The sequence below is a fragment of the Palaemon carinicauda genome, chromosome 1 (genome assembly GCF_036898095.1).
Source record: "Palaemon carinicauda isolate YSFRI2023 chromosome 1, ASM3689809v2, whole genome shotgun sequence".
Lineage (NCBI taxonomy): Eukaryota > Metazoa > Arthropoda > Malacostraca > Decapoda > Palaemonidae > Palaemon > Palaemon carinicauda.
The window spans coordinates 182,259,657-182,267,537 of NC_090725.1; the positions used below are offsets into that span (position 1 = coordinate 182,259,657).

The 7,881-nt window shown below is 39.0% G+C and overlaps 1 pseudogene; it reads right to left on the reverse strand.

Moving 5' to 3' along the window:
• Positions 1-3,707: 3,707 nt before the first annotated feature.
• On the reverse strand, positions 3,708-5,619 carry LOC137631647 (uncharacterized; annotated as a pseudogene).
• Between the last annotated feature and the right edge of the window lie 2,262 nt (positions 5,620-7,881).

Sequence of the window (7,881 nt, forward strand, 5' to 3'; positions counted from 1 at the left end):
AAAATTCCTCCTACCTCGTCTTGGGCAGGAGCTAGTTATTTATCCACCAATCGGTTGAAAGGCAAAAGGGCATCTCCAACTAAACTTCTCTTTCTTGTGGCCAACTTAACTGCATTTCCCGGTATGGGGGAGGAGAAGGGGGAAACTTTCACTGTGATTGCTTGAGAGGGAAGATCCTGCCCTGCTTCCTCGCAGGCATCTTTTGTAGGCCCATCTAAGTGTGGCAAATTACGTCACAGCACGTGACTGTCCTTGTGTTTTATTGATCCCCTCTTGGAACTTAATGTTTACTTCATTCATCGTGCTTGATGTCCTGATGACGTCATTGTTACCGGCTGCTTTGCTGACATCCTTTGGGCCGGAGAGCAGCGTGAGGTAATTATTCATGAAAACGAGTCATGAGCTTAGGCTCTGTGCTGGGCAATTTGTTATGTCTGTAAATACTACAACGTAAACATTTAACTTGCACAATGCCTTAATCTTTACTAAATCAACTAATTTTATTTGTCTTTCTATTGTTTACTTGATGAAACGACTTATAAAATAGCCAATCACACATATTAACTCATTCAATGAGAAATTATCTCCTGACACACACACACACGCACACACACACACACACACACACACACACACATATAAATATATATATATATATATATATATATATATATATATATATATATATATATATATATATAATATATATATATATATATATATATATATATATATATATATATATATATATATATAAATATGGTGATTGTCTGTGTGTGTGTATGTGTGTGAGTTGTGTGTGTGTATCTGCGTGGCGCTATAGAAAAATTCTACAAATAACTTACAGAATATTTACTGATCGAATCTTATGTAATTTTTATCGACAAAGCTAACGCTGCTATTTCCATTTTGATCAAGATCCACCTTGGGGGTCTACAGGTCCCATAAATACAAACCCTCTAAAACTGTAGTCCATGAAATCGAGTGAAATATGACAGGCTTGCACCATAGACTTAAATTTTTTTTTATATAAATCGAGAAATCTAACGTCGCTAATTTTATTTCGATCAAGACCCACCTTGGGTGGGCCTACGGGCCCCATAATCACAAACCCCCCAAAACTGCATTCGATAATAATGAACCAATTGCAATGAATTTCGACATAGAGATTGTATGAACATAAGAGATTATTTAGAGCTAAATTAATTTGGAAATTTGTCTTAAAAAAGGGGTCTTCGGTTCTTGCACCCACACATACCATACACTGATTTTCTTTTCCATGTGATAAAATGCACAAAAACTTACAGAATATTTAATGATTGAGTTTTAGGTAATTTTTTATATATTTTTTTTTCTTTTAGTTTTCTGCAAAATGATACCACCTCAAAAGAGGTTCTCATTCAGTATATCCGGTAAAGCTAATTCGGTGAATAGAAGATAGCAGGAAACAGAAAAGCAGCGGAATTTACGGAGGGAAACAAATGCAAGAGGAATGGCAGCTAGACGTGAGACACAGGATAAAAAAAAAAAAAGTCATGCAAGTAGAATGGCAGCTAGCCATAAAGCAGATAATGAAGAGCAAACAGTTTTAAGAAGGAACACTAATGAAAGCAGAATAGCAGCTAGATGTGAGATAAAAGATGAAAAGCAGAGGAATCTAAGAAGGAACACTAATGCAAGAGAATAATGCCACCCAAAAAGATATTCTACAGAATATTTAATGGTTAAGTCTTATGTATTTTTTTTCAGTTTTCTAGAAAATAATGCCACCAAAAAGAGGTTCTCACTTGGTATATCTGATAAAGCAAATTTGGTGAAAAGAAAAAGATAGCAGGAAACAAAAGATCGAGGAATTTACAGAGGGAAACAGATGCAAGAAGAATGGCAGCTAGACATGAGACACTGGATAAAGTAAAAAAAAAAACTCATGCAAGTAGAATGGCAGCAAACCCTAAAGCAGAAAATGAAGAGCAGATGGATTTAAGAAGGAACACTGATACAAGTAGAATGGCAGCTAAATGTGAGGCACAAGACGAAGAGCAGATGAATTTGTAAGGAACACTAAAACAAGCAGAATGGTAGTTAGACGTGAAGACGAAGATGAAAAGCAGAGTAATCTAAGAAGGAACACCAATGCAAGCAGAATGTCAACTAGACGTGAGGCAGAAGACGAAAAGCAGACGAATTTAAGATGAAACACTAATACAAACAGAATGGCAGCTAGACGTAAAGCAGGAGACGAAGAGCAGATTAATTTAAGAAGGAACACTCATGCAAACAGAATGGCAAGCAGAAGACGAAGAGCAGATGACTTTGTGAAGGAACACTAATACATGCAGAATGGCATCTGGATGTGAAGCCGAAGATGAAGCAGAAAATGAAGATCAGATGGGTTGAGAAGGAATACTAATGCAAGCAGAATGGTAGCTAGATGTGAAGCAGAAGACAAAGAGCAGATGAATTTGAGAAGGAACACTAAATACAAGCACAATAGCAGCTAAATGTGAAGCCGAAGATGAAGAGCAGAGGAATTTAAGAAGGAACACCAATACAAAAAAAATTAAGCCACCCAAAAAGAGATTCTACAGAATATTTGATGGTTAAGTTTTATGTATTTTTTATTTATTTTTTTTTCAGTTTTTTACAAAATGATGCCACCAAAAAGAGGTTCTCATTCGGTATATACAATCAAGCAAATTCGGTGAAAAGGAAAAGATAGCAGGGAACAGAAGAGCAGAGGAGTTTATGGAGGAGGACAAATGCAAGAAGAATGGTAGCTAGACGTGAGATACAGGATGAAGAAAAAAAACTCATACAAGTAGAATGGCAGCAAACTCTAAAGCAGAAAATGAAGAGCAGATGGATTTAAGAAGGAACACTGATGCAAGTAGAATTGCAGCTAAATGTGAGGCACAAAACGAAGATCAGATGAATTTGTAAGGAACACTAAAACAAGCAGAATGGCAGTTAGACGTGAAGACGAAGATGAAGAGCAGGGGAATCTAAGAAGGAACACCAATTTAAAATCCAAGGGGAAATATACCCGGGCAACGCCGGGTAACCCTGCTAGTATATATATATATATATATATATAGAAGATGAAGAACATGCATGTAGGTAAACAACTTTGTTGCTACTCTTCATTTTTGCTTATTTCATTGGGCTATAGCTGCAGTTTCACTTAGACTATGTTATGAAGTTTTGCTGAATATATGCCGTTAGTGCTGAAGTAAGCATAGTGAAGATTAGTTAAGTGATAGTGCAGCTATAAACCATGAAAACTTCATTAAGTTCTCTTATTTGGAGTTGTGGCCCCTCCCGCCTAGCATTGCCTAGGTGGGGAGTCTGCGCTACACGGTGGCAGGGCATGTAGTACGGTACGGTTCGATTTGTTTTTTCATAATTCGTACCATGCATTTTTACGGTACCGTAATTTCGTACAGTACCTAAAAATTCATACTGTACCGTACTAGTACGATATTTTATCATACCGTAATTTTGTACTGTTTCCGTACCTACTTTTTTTTTTACATTGCAGTTCATATAGACATAACATGGCACTACTACTACTACTACTACTATTACTACTACTACTACTTCAAGAAGATTGGTGTTATGTAATACATTAATGATATAATACAGTTTTATTTTGCTAAGGTTACAAAAGCAAAATGTTCAGTTATACAGTATTAGGCATTCATACAGCTCTATGTGTTGCAGCGTAATAACATTACAGCGTCAACAATATCCTTTTTTAGACCTAGTTTTAAATCATTAAGAATATAGCGCAACTCAGAGAATGTGCGCTCTACGCTCGCTTGAGTAACAGGCAGAGTAACTGCAACTTCAGCAAGATTTTTTTGTACACTTTCTTGTTGATAATGCCACCACTGGAAAATATACTCATTTTTACTGATACGTGAAGCTTTGGCGAACATTTTGATATGCTCAGCCACTTCACTCTCTTTGCTTGCGGTATCAGTTGCTCTTCTCACATCACTGACTCCGAGTAATTGCTCTTCAATATCTACTGACCCAAGTGCTGAGTCACCTTCACCATCACTATCGCCTCTCGTGAATGAATCGTCTTTTGCCAGCATTGAGACTGACGACATAGTACTAGTAGGAGAATTAGTTTTAATTTTTTTCCAGAGTCCAAGAAGATGTAATTGACTAAGTTCCTTCTGTTCTTCGGTGAGGAGAACATTATATCTTCTGTCAAGATACACAGCAGATAGGAAAGCAGGGTTCCTGAGCAGAGAATCCTGCCATTTTTCCATGGCTTGAAGGAGATGTGGTGCTGTGACTGCAGTGCTTCTTTCCAAAACAACTTTGCACTTAATCCACTGAGCAAGGAATTCTCCAGCTGTGAGATTTTTCATCTGTAGTGCACATGTAGCCACACGGAGTGGTTTCAGAGCTTCTGTTATGTCACTTATTTTCTCCCAATCTTCATCTAAAATAAGTAAAGATTCATTAGCTTAGCCAATTTGGTTCAAGAATAACTTTTTTTCAAGGACACTGTCCAACATATCATACGTTGAGCCCCATCTTGTTTCACAGTCTTGTTTTGGAAGTGATATGGAGCTTTTCTTGAATATTAAGCACATATTTTTTGTATGCTTCTTGTTTAACACTTTCCGCACCCTACATAAGATATGTTTTACACTGTCTGTTTTCAGAACATCATGCACACAGAGTTGCATGGTGTGTAAAGCGCACCTTACTGATGTAACACTTTTAGCTGCTAAGTGAATGTCATTTACTAAGTCATCTAACTTATTTTCAGCAGCTTCCAATACTTGTTCATCATCGTTTACTTCATTGTCACTCAAAATTTCTTCACTGTTTCCTTCCTTCACCTGTGTATCTTTCTGCATCAGTTTTTCTACTTTGATTACGTTTGATCCGTTATCTGCGGTTAACGAGTAAATTTGTTTTTCTTGTATTCCAATCTTATTCAAACAAGCTAGCAAAACTGATTTGATCTCTTCAGCTGTTGCCCTTTGAGTCATTTCCTTTACGGAGGCTGTCACTACCTTCAACTTGCCATTGATATCAGACTGCACGTTCACCCCAAGGAAATGACGCCCACGTTGGGTGCAGAGATCTAACTTCAAACAAACCAAGTGCTTATCAAACTCAGTCCTTAACTCAAGTCTTTTTTTCTCTGCGGCTTCAAGAGCCAGAGACCGAACAGCTCTTTGACTTAATGACACACCAAGCTTGTTTGCAATGGGACCCATAAGCTTTGACATGGCTGTTTTCTCAAAAACAGATAAGGGCAATCCGTTGACAGTAACTGTTCCAACGACAAGTCCCTGCATCTTTTACTTACTCATTGCGTATTCTATCACTTCCGTTTTCTTTCTTTTTGCACACGAATCTTCGCTAATCGTACTGACAAAATAATTAGATATATTTTCTCTCTCCCGTTTCCTAGACGCATTGTTTTTAGCATTGTCCAGTAGTTTCTTATATTCCTCCGAATGTCATTTTTTAAGGTGATCACATAACGGCTTTAAGTGAAGTTCTGCGCCGGGCTTCTTGCTGAATTCTTGCTGAATTCTTCGTAATGGAGAAGAGCTCAACACCAACAAACTCTCGGTGCCGACCCATTGTGAGACTCTGTAAGACAAAAAAAAATAGCATATTAGATTTAAAAACGAAAAAAAATTTGCTCATGGCTTGCAAACAAAAAAATCTCTCTCTCTCTCTCTCTCTCTCTCTCTCTCTCTCTCTCTCTCTCTCTCTCTCATGGCTTGTACACAAAATCTCTCTCTCTCTCTCTCTCTCTCTCTCTCTCTCTCTCATGGCTTGTACACAAAATCTCTCTCTCTCTCTCTCTCTCTCTCTCTCTCATGGCTTGCACACAAAAAATCTCTCTCTCTCTCTCTCATGGCTTGCACACAAAATATCTCTCTCTCTCTCTCTCTCTCTCTCTCTCTCTCATGGCTTGCACACAAAATCTCTCTCCCTCTCTCTCTCTCTCTCTCTCTCTCTTTCTCTCTCATGGCTTGCACACAAAATCTCTCTCTCTCTCTCTCTCTCTCTCTCTCTCTCTCTCTCTCTCTCTCTCTCTCTCTCTCAAAACTATTATAATTTTGCTTGAATTCTTTAAATAAGGAAGAGAACATCATTCGAGTCTTACCTTATGTATGATCAAGCTTCTCTACTGAGTACTGCCTCCGTAACACAAAAGCAGAGTGCAGCGGCAGTCTTGCGGGCAGCAGTCAGCAGGCTTCAGTGTCCTCACGACAGCGTTAGTGTCCTGACCTGAGCGGATGCAGTGTGCAGACCAAGTACTGACTGATGAATGATGATGAATGGAGGGGTTATAAATGTGTTGTCACGTGTGTCAAGGCTGGGTCAAGGGTAGCCTTCTCACCTGAGCCGGCTGATCGATAAGCCGATAAGTGGGTGGGGTCCCTGCCCAGCCTTGCTGTGACGGCTGAGGGGCAAACCCCACTGGGATATGCTTTAATTGACACCCCAGTGAGAAGACCTCTGCTAATCCTTTATGGTCACACACCTGGTTGACTTGGGCAGTGAGTCACCGCCCAAGTCAACCAGGTGTGTGACCCTGGGCGGTTGGGCGGCTGGGGCTTGGCTGCTTGCGACAGCAATCTGAATTTGGTACGGAAATGGTACAATTAAGTACGGAAAAAAAAATCGTACTTTCGTACTGTACCGAACTCGAAGGAAAATATCGTACTGTAATATCGAACCGTACTTACATCCCCCAAAAACCCGTACTGTACCGTAATATCGTACCGAACCGTACCGTACTACATGCCCTGCACGGTGGCGACGGTACTGCCATCTATTGTGCCTAGTTTCAGTGGAATAGTATGGTGTCATACTAACACCGTTTAGGAGAAAGGACTCCTTTGGGCTGCAGTTTACTGTATACCCTACTATGGATGTTGTTAGTGAAATGTTATTTACAAACATGAAATTGGTTCATAATTCGATTGTAGGATTTAAATTTATAAATAAGAACAGAGTAATTGTTGAATTAGTACCAATTGTGTTTAATGATCTCATGGAAAATTACTGAGGCAAAGAGGTATGTTCAGATCAGTTGGGAAATGTAAAGATTGTGAATCTTTGTATGTCCATTATGTTTGTTTCAATAAGGGATCCTCCTTTCGTACTCTCAGATGAAAAGCTGATCGAGGTTTTATCGAAATATGGCAAAATGGATGGAATCAGGAAAAACAGATATGCAAACGGACCATTCAAAGGGCTATTGGCGGGAGTCAGGACAGGCAGCATGAGACTAAAAGAGAATGTTCCTTCATCAATTACAGTTTTTGGATTTACCTTATCTATCTTGTATAATGGGCAGTCTCAAACATGCTTTAGGTGTGGGGAAATAGGACACATAGCTAAAGACTGTAGATACAAAGATGTAAGGTATAAGTTTAAAGAAGGAGAGTTCCCTCACCTACCTACGGATGGAAAGGATCAGACCAACCTAAAAGCAAATGAGTTGCACAAAGGCAATGTAGAAAAGGCAACAATCGAAGAAAGCGGAGATAACCAAAGATATAGTGATCGAAGGAATGGACAGGGATGAAGAACCTAATTCAATAGAAGAACAGGTATTAGATTGCACGACAGAAGAAATTCTTAAGGATAATTCACAAAATGCATCTGAGAAAGAAGAGGATGAAGGCGACTCGATAGAACTAGGGAAAGGCACAACAAAAAGGAATGCTGGAAGTGAGCTAGGTGAAGAAACGAAGGAAGAACTTGTCTCGGGAGAACCCTTGTATTTCATAAGGGAAGAAAATGTTTATGGGAAACTTGAGAAAGGGGTAATCGATGGTGGGCAAAAATTATGAAGACGAAAGGGATCTCTATGAGGACAGTCTT